Source organism: Mustela erminea, chromosome 3 (assembly GCF_009829155.1).
Source record: "Mustela erminea isolate mMusErm1 chromosome 3, mMusErm1.Pri, whole genome shotgun sequence".
NCBI classification, from domain to species: Eukaryota; Metazoa; Chordata; class Mammalia; order Carnivora; family Mustelidae; genus Mustela; species Mustela erminea.
This window is the reverse complement of record NC_045616.1, coordinates 50,307,458-50,321,396: the sequence shown is the minus strand read 5'-3', so window position 1 is coordinate 50,321,396 and position 13,939 is coordinate 50,307,458. Positions and strand designations below refer to the sequence as shown.

The window sequence follows — 13,939 nt, the reverse complement described above, 5'->3', positions numbered from 1 at the left end:
TGGTTTCTATGTTATTGCATAAGGAATTAACTATGATCCCTAAGTTCTCTTGTACTTTGCTCAATAGAATGAACTTTGTTTTCTTTGTTAAAGTTCTTCAAATAGTTTTTAAATGTTTCTTCAAAATTTTAAAAGTTATACAGATAACGTTGATTAAAAGTTAAAGGAGAGGGGCGCCTGGGTGGTTCAGTGGATTAAGCCGCTGCCTTCGGCTCAGGTCATGATCTCAGGGTCCTGGGATCGAGTCCCACATCGGGCTCTCTGCTCGGCAGGGAGCCTGCTTCCCTCTCTCTCTGCCTGCCTCTCTGCCTACTTGTGATCTCTGTCTGTCAAATAAATAAATAAAATCTTAAAAAAAAAAAAAAAGTTAAAGGAGAGGCTCTCACCAGAATGTATTAGTCATGGAAATGTCATTATACTTTGTGAATATTCCATTATCATTGGCATTGCCACATTGTTAATAGTCAATACATCAGCAGCATGCAAAGGTCTCTTTGTCTTTAGCATTGGATTAATGTTATACACAGCATTCTAATGAAAGGGATTTTGCAGACATAAATGATTAACAAGTAGCAGAAATAATTTAGTGCTCAGCATTTCGTGATTTTTTTAAAAGATTTTTATTTATTTATTTGACAGACAGAGATCACAAGTAGGCAGAGAGGCAGGCAGAGAGAGAGGAAGGGAAGCAGGCTCCCTGCTGAGCAGAAAACCTGATGCGCAGCTCGATCCCAGGACCCTGGGATCATGACCTGAGTGGAAGGCAGAGAGAGGCTTAACCTACTGAGCCACCCAGGTGCCCCGATTTTTTTTAACTTAAAATATCTTACTTTTGTTATTGAAGCAATTGTTTAAAATAGCTTAATCATCAATTAACTTGGGAAGAAGTGAGTAAAAAACTTTTTTGATCGGGTGATGCTAAGTGGGTTAGAAAACGCGAGGTATAAAAATTCACAAAATAGCACACCGTCTTTGGGGTGATCCGTGGTGGACGTTTTGAGGGCAGCTGACCTGCCGCCTGCGCGTCCCGGACTGCCTCCCGTGGAAGCCTGAGCCGGCCGTGTAGCTTTCTCCCTTTGTCTCATAACCATGTCCACCAATGAGAATGCTAATTCACCAGCTGCCCACCTTAACAGATTCAAGAACAAGGGGAAAGACAGTACAGAAATGAGGCGGCGTCGAATAGAAGTTAATGTGGAGCTGAGGAAAGCAAAGAAGGATGACCAGATGCTGAAAAGGAGAAACGTAAGCTCGTTTCCCGATGATGCTACCTCTCCACTGCAGGAAAACCGCAACAACCAGGGCACTGTAAATTGGTCAGTTGATGACATTGTCAAGGGCATAAATAGCAACAATTTGGAAAGCCAGCTCCAGGCTACTCAAGCTGCTAGGAGACTGCTTTCTCGGGAAAAGCAGCCCCCCATAGACAACATGATTCGGGCTGGTTTGATTCCAAAATTTGTATCCTTCTTGGGCAGAACTGACTGTAGTCCCATTCAGTTTGAATCCACTTGGGCTCTCACCAACATTGCTTCCGGGACCTCAGACCAGAACAAGGCTGTGGTCGATGGAGGCGCAGTCCCATCATTCATTTCCCTGTTGGCATCTTCCCACGCCCACATCAGCGAACAGGCTGTGTGGGCTCTAGGAAACATTGCAGGGGATTGTTCCGTTTTTCGAGACTTGGTTATCAACTATGGTGCAGTTGATCCGCTTCTGCTCTCCTCGCAGTTCCTGATATATCATCGTTAGCATGTGGCTACTTATGTAACCTTACTTGGACACTTTCAAACCTTTGTCGCAACAAGAACTCCGCACCCCCGCTAGATGCGGTGGAGCAGATTCTTCCTACCTTAGTTCGTCTCCTACATCACGATGATCCAGAGGTCTTGGCAGATACCTGCTGGGCCATCTCCTACCTGACGAATGGTCCAAACGAATGGATTGAAATGGTCGTGAAAACAGGAGTTGTGCCCCAGATTGTGAAGCTTCTAGGAGCTACTGAATTGCCCATTGTGACTCCTGCGCTAAGAGCCATAGGAAATATTGTCACTGGGACAGATGAACAGACTCAGGTTGTAATAGATGCAGGAGTGCTTGCTATCTTTCCCAGCCTGCTAACGAACCCCAAAACTAATATTCAGAAGGAAGCCACGTGGACGATGTCAAACATCACAGCTGGCCACCAGGACCAGATACAGCAAGTTGTGAATCATGGATTAGTCCCGTTCCTCGTTGGTGTTCTCTCTAAGGCAAACTTTAAGACACAAAAGGAAGCTGTCTGGGCTGTAACCAACTATACAAGTGGTGGGACAGTTGAACAGATTGTATACCTCGTCCATTGTGGCATAATAGAACCATTGATGAACCTCTTAACTGCGAAGGATACCAAAATTATTCTGGTCATTTTGGATGCCATTTCCAACATCTTTCAGGCTGCTGAGAAACTAGGTGAAACTGAGAAACTTAGTATAATGACTGAAAAATGTAGAGGTTTGGACAAAATCGAGGCTCTACAAAACCATGAAAATGAGTCTGTGTACAAAGCTTCATTAAACTTGATTAAGAAGTATTTCTCTGTAGAGGAAGAGGAAGATCAGAATGTTCTGCCAGAAACTACCTCTGAAGGCTATATGTTCCAGGTTCAGGATGGCACTGCTGGGACCTTTAACTTTTAGCTTGTACAGCCTACGCAGAAAGTTGTTTGTGGTGTGCTTTGTTTGGTAGAAGTTTGTCTTACTGTTTCTCTACTAAGAACTCTTTTTAAATGTGTTTTGTTATTGTAGCACTTTTTACAACAAAACTCTACTTGACCAGTTCCAAACTGTAAAAACTGTATGAAGCTCCTCTTGCCAGTGGATTTCTTACTTCTATGTGGACTCTCCTCTCTTGCAGTGTCCTGTAAATAAAGATTAAATTCCACCCTTTTCTTTACCTCACCGTTAAAAAAAAAAAAATCACAAAATAGAGTAAGTGGATAATTTAGATTCAGGTGCTATTCAGTTAAGTTCAAGACAAAACACCATAATAATAGTAAATATTTTAATCAGGAAAAAGGGAAATTAATAGCAGGATCTAAAAGGTGTTAATACTGGCAAGATTCTGTTTCAAGATGAGACGAAATAATAGGGACCAGATTTGCCCTCAGATCTGAAACAGATGGAAAAACGGAACAATATACAAAACAACAGTTTCAATAGGCTCGACCTCAAGCAGTGAAAGATAAGGGTCCCTGAAGTGTAAGAAACAAACAGGGTGAGATTAGTAGTTGCCCTGGAATACTGCCTTATAAAATTTTCTAGGCTTTGCCACAAAAAGGAGGAATCCAGGGGTAGTCTGCAGAGTCAAAGGACTAAGGGGACAAGATGAGAGTCTGAGAAAACCAAGGTGCTAAAGTTCGCAGGTCAAAGTACTGAAAGGGAAAGAACCTTGGTTATATGCATGGAGTTCTTAGTTTTCACTGAGTACTGACCAGCCCATGTGTGTGAAGAAACTATCCAAGGCTAGAGAGTCCTGCAAAAGGCAAAGGTGAATAATGGGAGGGGCTTACACATAGCCATCAGTAGTGTCTTTTCTCCCTATTAAACTAAAAACCTCAAGATCCACAAACGCTTGGGTAGAGTACACAGAAATGTCTGCCCTTGGCCTTGGCCTTGTGGAATGATTGGCCTGAGCACCAGGCCCTGCCCAACACATCTTAACAGCAAGAATCGGAAAGACCAAACTGCTTCTTCCATGTGCATCCTAGGACAAAGCTCAAAAATATAGGAGAACAAATGTCCAATACCCAAAGAGGTAAAATCACAGTGTTGGACATTCAGTTAAAAAAAAAAAAACCTGTAAGACATGATACAGGGCAACAAAATATGATGCATAATTAAGAGATTAAGTCAATAAATCAACTAATACAGAAGTCTTGCAGATGTTAGAATTGGCTGACTAGGACACCAGTACGTTTATTATGGCTGACTCTGTGCATTCAGAAGGTTAAGCAGAGACATGGGAGAGATTCAAAATGAACTAAATCAAACTTTTAGAAATGAAAACTGCGATGTGTGAGAAGAAAAGCACCCTGGTTAGGAGTAGTAGCAGATTAGAAATAATGGAAGAAAAAATAAGCAGATTTGAAAACAGCAGTATCAATTACTCTAAAATGAAAAAAGAGGAAGTCAAAATAAATCAACAGGGCAGCAGTGAGCTGTGGGGGGAAAATTAAGCATCTCATGTGTACTTGTGCCAGAAAGATTGGAGAGAGAGCATTTTAGTGGCTGGGAAAAAGCATGTTAAAAAGTTAACGATTAGGGGCGCCTGGGTGGTTCAGTGGTTAAAGCCTCTGCCTTCGGCTCAGGTCATGATCCCGGGGTCCTGGGATCGAGTCTCACATCGGGCTCTCTGCTCAGCAGGGAGACTGCCTCCTCCTCCTCTCTCTCTCTGCCTGCCTCTCTGCCTACTTGTGATCTGCCTGTCAAATAAGTAAAAATCTTAAAAAAAAAAAAAGTTAACAATTAAAAATTCTCAAATTTCTTAAAAACCCTAAACACACATATTCAAGAAGCTTAATAAGCCCCAAACAGAAGGAACATGAAGAAACCATACAAAAAGTGTATCATAATCAAATTGAGCAAAAGCAACATAAAGAGAAATATCTTTAAAACAACAAAAATGAAAGAATTCTGTGCAGAGGAAGAAATATAAGAATTACAGCAAATTTCTTGTCAGAAATAAAATAAATGAAGAATTAGTAGAGCAACATGTTTAACTGAAGGAGAAAAAAACCTGTCAACTGAAATATTTTTCAGAATAAAGGCTAGGGCGCCTGGGTGGGTCAGTCGGTTGGATGTCCCACTGTTGGTTTTGGCTCAGGTCATGATCTCAAGGTCTTGAGATAGAGTCCTTGTCTGGGCTCTGTGCTCAAAGGAGAGTCTGCTTGAGATTCTCTCTTCCTGTCCATCTGCCTTTCTCCCACTCTAGAATAAATAAGTACATCTCTAAAAAGAAAGGAATAAAAGTTGAATAAAATGTCTTAAATTGTACAATAGCTAAAAAAAAAATTACCGGATAATTCTCACAGAAGTAACAAAAATCAAACAGCAGAAAACTCTGTCAGGGGGTTTCAGTTGCATTAGAGCACTCTATTCAGCATGTAATTGGAGGAAATACAATGGAAATACTGAAATAAAAGTAATATTCTCCTTAATAAAAAAAAATCAAACAGCAAGATACTGGACTTAAAAATCAGTATACAAAACCAGATTAAATGCAACTAGTCTATGCCATTTAGAAGGAGATTTTCAAATTGAATAAAAAAGTGAGACACTATACACTGCCTACAAGAAACACACTTCAAACATAAAGACAGCTATAGGTCAAAAGTTAAAAGATTGACAAACATTGGATTGATTATATTAACATCAAAGTAGAATTTAGAGCAAGGTAATACCAGAAAAAAGGAAGATTATTCCATAACGCTAAAGGGGTCAGTTTATTGAGAGGATATAATTACCCTAAATATTCAGGTACTTAATAACCAAGCTTCCAAATATATCATGCAAGGCCACCTGGGTGGCTCAGTCAGTTAAGCATCTGATGCTTGGTCTCAGCTCAGGTCTTCATCTCAGGGTTGTGAGTTCAAGCCCTGCATTGGGGCTCCATGCCTACTTTAAAATATTCTTTCTTATAAAATACTTTTTTATAAATGTATGTGTGTGTGTGTGTGTGTGTGTGTGTGTGTGGTGTGTATACATACATATATGTATGTGTATATATATATATATATACATATATATATATATATGTATATATATATATGCATGCAAAAATTTATCAAGCCACAAGGAAAACTTGACAAATCCACAATTGTAGTTGGGAATTTAAAGATCTCTTCAATAATTGATAGAAACTTTTTAAAAAAGAACGGAAAAGCTGTAACAACATAGATTTTAGGGGAGTTGTTTTTTCTTAGAATATAGAATATTTTAAAATAATTGTCATCCAACCTGACCTATTGAGATTTATAAAGTACTCAAACTAACAATAGAAGAATACTTGTTTTTATCAAGTATACACAGAACATAGACTGGTAAATTCAAAATGATTAAAGTCAGGGGCGCCTGGGTGGCTCAGTGGGTTAAAGCCTCTGCCTTCGGCTCAGGTCATGATCTCAGGGTCCTGGGATCGAGCCCCATATCAGGCTCTCTGCTCAGTGGGGAGCCTGCTTCCCTTCCTCTCTCTCTGCCTGCCTCTCTGCCTACTTGTGATCTCTGTCTGTCAAATAAATACAATCTTTAAAAAAAATGATTAATGTCATAAAGAATGTATCTTCTGACCACAATAGAATTAAGCTAGAAATCAACAGAAGGATCACTGGAATATCCTCAAATATTTGGAAACTAACCAGCACATTTATAAATAATCCATAGGTCAGAAATGAAATCAGTAGGGGAATTCATAAATGAATGAAAATGAAATAATGTATCAAAATTTGAGGCATCCTGCTAAAGCAATGTTAGAAGAAAGTTTATAGAACTAAATGCCTATATTAGAAAAAGAAGTAAGGTTTCAAGAACAGACTACATAAAAAGAAAACCAATTCTTAAATTAAAAATACATAGGAGAAATCGATAATTAAGAAAGAGGAAAAATCACTGAAATAGAAAACAGTAAAACAATAGAGAAGCCAAGATAAGAAGATCAGTAATATCATCAACCTTGAGCCAGATGATCAAGAAGAAAAAGAGAGGAGATCTGAATCACCAGTATGTTGGAAGAGAGAAATGGCATTACTACAGATTCTAAAGATCTTAAGAGAATAATAAGGGAATATGTTTTTAAAAAAGCTTTATGCCAACAGATTTTCCAATTTTGGTTAAAGAGACAAATTCCTTAAAAAGACACATATTACCAAAACTCATTCAGGGAGAATTAGGTTATCTGAATAGTTCTGTTATATATTTTAAAAATTGAATATGTATTTAAAAATTTTGCCCCTAAGAAAACTATAGTCCTAATATGGGCTTAAGAAAGAAGAAAGTGTAAATTCTTTACAAGTTCTTCCAAAAAATTGAAAAGGAGAAAATATTTACCAACTCACTGAAACCAGCATTACCCTGATACCAAAATGAGACAAAGACATAACAAGAAAACTACCAGTGTTCCTCATGAGCCCATATTAGCAAGCAAAACTGGAATAAAAATTTTTTGTAATTTCAGTGGAGAAAGATCATTTGCCAAAATTCAAAATCCATTGCTGGTAAAATCTCCCAACCAAGCAGGAATAGATGGCAGTTTTCTCAACTTGATAATGGCATCTACAAAAAACAATTATGTAACTAGCCTCATACTTGTATTAAATTACTAAGGCGGCCATAACAAAATATCACAGACTGTATGGCTTAAATAAGACATTTGTTTTCACAGTTCTAAAAGCTAGAAATCTGAGATCTAGGTGGTGAGAGGGTGGATTTCATACTGAGTCCTCACTCCTTGCTGTATAGATGGCTGTCTTCTCCCTTAAACATGTGGTTTTTCTCCTGCACATGTGCTTGTGTGTATCCAAAATTTCTTCTTCTTCTAAGGAAATTTAGTCATATTGGGTAATGGCCCACAATTTTAATTTAATTACCTCTTTAATGACTTTATTTGTATATGCAGTTATATTCTGAGTAACTGAAGGTTAGGATTTCAATGTATGAATTTGAAGGGACACAATTCAGCACATAGAAATACTTAATGGTGGGGCACCTGGGTGGCGCAGTGGGATAAGCCTCTGCCTTCAGCTCAGGTCATGATCTCAGGGTCCTGGGATGGAGCCCACATCCGAATCCAGCTCTCTGATCAGCAGGGAGCCTGCTTCCCCCCTCCCCCCACCCCCGCCAGCCTCTCTGCCTACTTGTATCTCCCTCTCTGTCATAAATAAATAAAATCTTTAAAAAAAAAGAATTTTTGAAAACAAGCCACAATTGAAGGAAATATTTGCAAATCAAATATCTGACGAAAGACTTGTATCGTGAATATAAAAATAACTCATAAAACTCAATAGTAAGAAAACAACCCAATTTTAAAAGTAGGGAAAAGAGCTTGCCAGACAGGCATTTCTTCTTCAACGAGATATGGCAATTAGCACATGAAAAAATTATCATCATTACTGATTAGGAAAATGCAAATTTAAACCACAGTGAGGAACTACACATACCTATTAGGTAAGAAGGCTAATTTTTTTTTCTTTTTTGTTTTACTAACCAGAACAAGCTTTAGTGAGAATATGGAGTGGCTGGACAATAATACATTGCTGATGAGAGTGGGAAATGTTACAAGCACTTTGGAAAATAATGTATCAAATTTTAAGAATATTAAATGCCCACTTGCCATATGATCCAGCTATTCTACTCTTAGATATTTATTCAAGATAACAGAAAGCATAAGTCCGTACAGAGGCTCATATAGTCATAGCTGCTTTATTTGTAAAAATCAAAAACTGGAAAAAAAAACTAAATATCCATCAAAAGGTGAAAGAATACACAATTAAAATGTTACCAGGGAGATCCAGTGAAGGTTATGAGGAAACTCTGGGGAAGGATGGATGTGTTAATTATCTTGATTGTGATGATAGTTTCATGGGTGTATATATGTCAAAACTTGTTAAATCATACACACTTCAAACATGTAGCATTTGCTGTCTGTCAGTCATACTCCAATATAGCTGTTTTAACAAACAATATGCTTAAACCCATGATAGGATCTGTATAGGCTAATGAATACTTGCTATGTTTTCTTTTTTTAAAAATGTACCTCAAAGTAATTATAATAAAGAATAAGATCAATTTGTTGCCTTTAGGGAGTTGACAGTTTTCTGAGAGATTACGGTTGATTTTATCTAAGAATTGGGAGAATTGAGGTTTTAGGAAAATCAAACCTTATGTTAATAGAATCCTATTTTAAATATTCAGAGGAGAAAAAGTTTGTTTATGGTTGAAAGAAAAAGCCATATATTCATGATAGAGTTGACGTTTCCAGCATGCCTTAAAAAGTAGACATGATTTCAGCAAAGGAAGATGAGACAGAAATTCTAGGCAGGAGGAAGAAGAACAACAAAGGCAGAGAGTTGAGAGGTGGTGGGACATGTTTTAGGAATAGCTATCAGTACAGCTAGAATAGAACGCTTGGAAAGATCTTGTGGAAGATAAGCTTAGGAAGAGCAGGTGGGTGGGGCAGATCGGAGGGGCAGATGAGACTTAAGAGGCCATACCAAGACAATTCTGTTTTCCTCTTTAAATATTTCTTTGACTCCCAAAGGTAGAACTAATCAGTCTTGACTGTGTTTCCCTGATTTTACTACATATCCTTTGATAACACCTGTCACATTTTATTGCAGCTTGTGTGTGGCTTTACCCTTAGGCACTCTCTTATTAGAAAGGACAATATTCAGCTCATTATAAATACTCAATAACAGGTGTTTTCCCACTTTAAAAAATAGAAAAGTCTAGGAGCTTGTCATAATCTCAGTAGGCAGGTGGAATTTGAACTGGTCTTGGAAAAACCGAGTAGGTTTTGGATGAGATGGAAAGTAGACAGAAGGGTATTTCATAGAGCAGAGTGAAAATGTCCATAGTAAACAGGGGAATGGGTATATAAGGAGTACTGAGAATTGATGTTTACAAGAAAGCCAATTTTTGTTATTGGTTATTATTTAGCCCAAGCAAACAAAGACACATGCTCCATATTTACTACGAAAACTACATGGGTACAGGAGAGCTCTCAACAACCAGAAGCAAAGAATTTTATAAGTTACTAGCAGAATATCTCTCTCTCTGCAGAACTATGTTTATTTTTCTTTTCTCTTTTGTTAAGATTTATATGTGTTATACAAACATAGAATTAGGAGTAGTATTACATTTTCTATTGGCATTGCATTCTATTGTTATTATGAACCTTTGCTAGCTCATGAACCATTGGTTAAAAGGATTGAGAGGGGCCCCTGAGGGGCTCAGTCTGTTAAGTGTCCAACTGTTGATTTTGGCTCAGGTCATGATCTCAGGGTTGTGAGATGGAGCCCTTGTCAGACTCTGTGCTCAACATGGAGGCTGCTTGAGATATTCTCTCTCTCTCTCTATCTCTCTCCCTCTGCCCCTCCCTCCATGTATGTATGCTCTTTCTCGCTCTCAAATAAATAAATAAATAAATAGAATCTTTAAAAACAAAAGGATTGAGAAAGAGTGAAGTAGAATTTCAGCACTTTGAGGCAGACTTGTGCTTGATTTATTTCTATAGGATACAGCATGCTGTTCTACAGAGAACACTATATAAATCAAAACACCAGGATTTGAGGGGCACCTGGGTGGCTCAGTGGGTTAAAGCCTTTGCCTTCCGCTCAGGTCATGATCCCAGGGTCCTGGGATTTGAGCCCCACATCAGGCTCTCTGCTCAGCGGAGAGCCTGCTTCCTCCTCTCTCTCTGCCTGTCTCTCTGCCTACTTGTGATCTCTGTCAAATAAACAAAAATCTTAAAAAACAACAGCAACAACAGGATTTGAATCCCACTTTAACTTTAGAATATGTTGAATGCCTCTAAAAAATTAGTTCCAGTATGAGATCCTCTTTCATTATTTATTAAGTTGGTATAAAAACAGTAATGACTTCACATTGTTAGTATGTGGGTTGCACAAGGAAACAAGGGAAACATGCAGCCCCTTGCTGCCATGCCACGGCATTGTCCATGTCATATGCATAGCATAATGCTATGGAGGTTGTGGGTACTGACCTGCTTACCGAATGAAGCAATACATGAGTGACTGAGAACCTTTGAAAAAAAAATTTTTTCTGTTATGGTGTTAATGCATCCAGAGAACTGACTGTGAAAATAATCTTTTTCCTGGTCATCTCTGTGTGTTTGAGTAAAAGAACAATGGTAAAAGTTCATTTTTTACTTGCATTATCTGCCTAAAAAATACATGTGCTAAATATGCTAGAAGATGGCATTTTGTTTTCCTTTATCATTTAGTTTGTATTTTAATTCAGTTTAATTTAATTTCAGATGTGCCTGGTTACACGTAATAGCTGGTTCTCCCAAGTATTTTTAGCTCATCCTGTCATAGCAATGTGCCTTGCGACAAATCAACCTTCTCTTGCTGACCTATCTCCTCCTATGCATATGGAAGTATTTCTCGTAATTTAAAGATCATTCTGGAAGAATGTTCATAGTTTACAAAAGTAGATTTGTAACTGCCATTTTTATGACTTAGAAAAGGAGGTTAAAACATAATAAAATATGAAGAAGTCATACCTTAAGAAGAGAATTTTGGGTGTTAAAACTGTATTCTGAAAGTAAATGTAGTTCAAACAATAACCTGTACTAATTTGTTTCAAAGAAAAGGTTTTTAAGAGACTAAGACTTATTCAAATTAGCATACCATTTATAAATAGTCTCATAGAATGCTTAAAACTAAGCATATTAATTACAATTTGGATTACACCGTTGTTTTACACAGCAAACTCTTCAGGTTGATTAGAACAAAACTACCAAATGAAATTCAACGCAATCTGTATTATAGGAAATGAATTAGAGAGGCTCAAATTTTTTTTAGGTGTGCTTATAAAATCTTTATGGAAATAGATTCCACTTTGTAAAAAGAAAGAATATAAAATCTTAAAATTCTTTCTCCCTCCCTCCCCCCCACTTCCTCCCTTTCTTTCACTGAATCTCTCAGTCTGCATGTCCAGCAGCTTTTAAGGTAGTTTGGGTGCTTAGTGTTTCCTGTTAGTATTTTCGTGAAAGTGTTCAGTGAATATTTGTGGTATTTAGGAAAAGGAAACTTATGATGCAGAACATTTTACAATTCAGAAATTAGAAGATAAGATCTAGGAAAATCTAAGCCTGTTTTCAAAATAAGCTCTAATAATTGAAAAGCTATTTATGATATGTTCTGGAAAGGCAAATTTGTTGACTTCATTTTTTCAGAGAACTCATTTTTTCAGACAGTTAGGAAATGAGACATAAATTTCTAGCTTCTGCCTTTTTTTTTTTTTTTTAATAGTGTATGTTACAAATGCTTCAAATCCAGGGCTAAATAAACAAAAATTTGATTCAGGAATGCTTCTCATTTAAAAAGTAATCCTGGAATCCTGGGGTAGAAAGGAACGTTAAAGTTTATCTTTTCCATCTTCCTACTACTGATGAAAAAATTAGTTCCAGGAGAGTAAACTGAGTTTAGTGTCTACAGCTTAAAAAAAAAAAAAAAAGAAAGAAAGAATGAAAGAAAGAAAAACTCCCCCCCCCCTTCTCTACTTGGTACAGGAAGTACTCAATAGTTTCCACTAGGGAAGAGTCATTTCAACATGGCATGAGATTTATATATTATTATAAGTTTATTAATTAACATTTCAGTGCTTCTTTAACTAAGTAGGGTGGTTATGGTGAGTCTTGCCCTGCAAAGTGAAGATGTTCGGAGCATGTAAAGCCTCACCCCAGATTCTGACAAATTTACCCCAGTATTGCTACCCTAGTGTTACCATTGGGTAGCAGTGTTCAAGGAGATTAAATGGACACAAGTTTTAGAACAAAAAGATTGGGTAGGCACATACTTCATTTGAAGATAAAAGCAGTACTTTGTCCCATTGTTCTAATTTGGTTTTGAGCACATTATTCATTTTTAAAAATTCAAACAGACTTAGAGTTACTTATGTTTCCTTCTTAGAAGTTGGGTTTTGGGGGCGCCTGGGTGGCTCAGTGGGTTAATGCCTCTGCCTTCGGCTCAGGTCATGATCCCATGGTCCTGGGATGGAGCCCCACATCGGCTCTCGGCTCCGCAGAGAGCCTGCTTCCTCCTCTCTCTACCTGCCTGCCTCTCTTGCCTCCTTGTAATCTCTGTCAAATAAATAAATAAAATAAAATAAAATAAAATAAAAAAGAAGTTGGGTTTTAAGGCATAAGTCAGCTAGTTTTCTTCTTGGAACACCCTTCGTCTTTTTGGAATCAATCATTCTTTCTTTAAACAATCATTTATCAAACATTTGTATATTCCAGCCACAGTGGTGTCTTATTAAAATATAGAATCAAAAAGACTTGGTTGCTGTCCTAAAAAGGGAGGTTATTCCTTGAGAAGTTACGGTATATGATTATTGCTCCAAATTTTCCCTTGCCATCTGCAGTTATCATTATAAAATTTAACACAGTAATCATATATTGTAGAAAATACAAAATGATAGAACCCACAAGAGTGTTTCACTTCATTTATTTATTCACTTATTCTACAAGTATTTACTGAATATCTACTATGTGCCAGACACTGGGCTGTGTGATTGGGTTACATCAGTGACTAAAACATTCAATGATCCTACCCTCGTGATGATGATAACCTAGTAGATGAGGTGAATAATAACCAAGAAACATACCAAATAAACAAATTACAGAGCATGTTAGAAGGTTATAAGTGTTTAAAAAATTAGAAATAAGGAGTTATCTCTTTAGATGTAGGGGTATCATGTGTGTGTGGGAAGGACAGAAGAAAAGAAGGTATAATCTTTTTTTTTTTTAAGACAGACAGATCACAAGTAGGCGGGGTGGAGGTGGTGGGGTGGCGTAGTCACTCCCTGCTGAGCAGAGAGCTCGATGCAGGGCTCTATCCCAGGACCCTGGGATCATGACCTGAGCCGAAGGCAGAGGCTTTAACCCACTGAGCCACCCAGGCGCCCCAAGAAGGTATAATCTTAAAACAGTGTGGTCAAGAAAGGCCTCATTGTGAAGCTTTCTTTTGACCAAAGTCTTGAGGCAGTTGAAATAAAAATAAAAGTCCAAGGAATAAAGTAATCTTAGGATTTGAAATTTTAAATTGAAGTCTGTTTTGTTACTTGTTATTTCGCAACAAGAAGATGCAGATGATGATAAAATCAGAGTTTTTGCTTTTCTTTCTTTTCCTTCTTATTAGCTTTGACTTTTAATGTCTATT

At 37.6% G+C, this 13,939-nt stretch overlaps 1 protein-coding gene and 1 pseudogene across 3 annotated transcripts in view; both read left to right on the top strand.

The window, feature by feature from the left end:
• ADGRV1 (adhesion G protein-coupled receptor V1) overlaps positions 1-13,939 on the top strand; it is a 541,343-nt gene that overhangs the window by 346,851 nt on the left and 180,553 nt on the right. The window lies entirely within an intron of this gene.
• Positions 962-2,927, top strand: LOC116586153 (annotated as a pseudogene).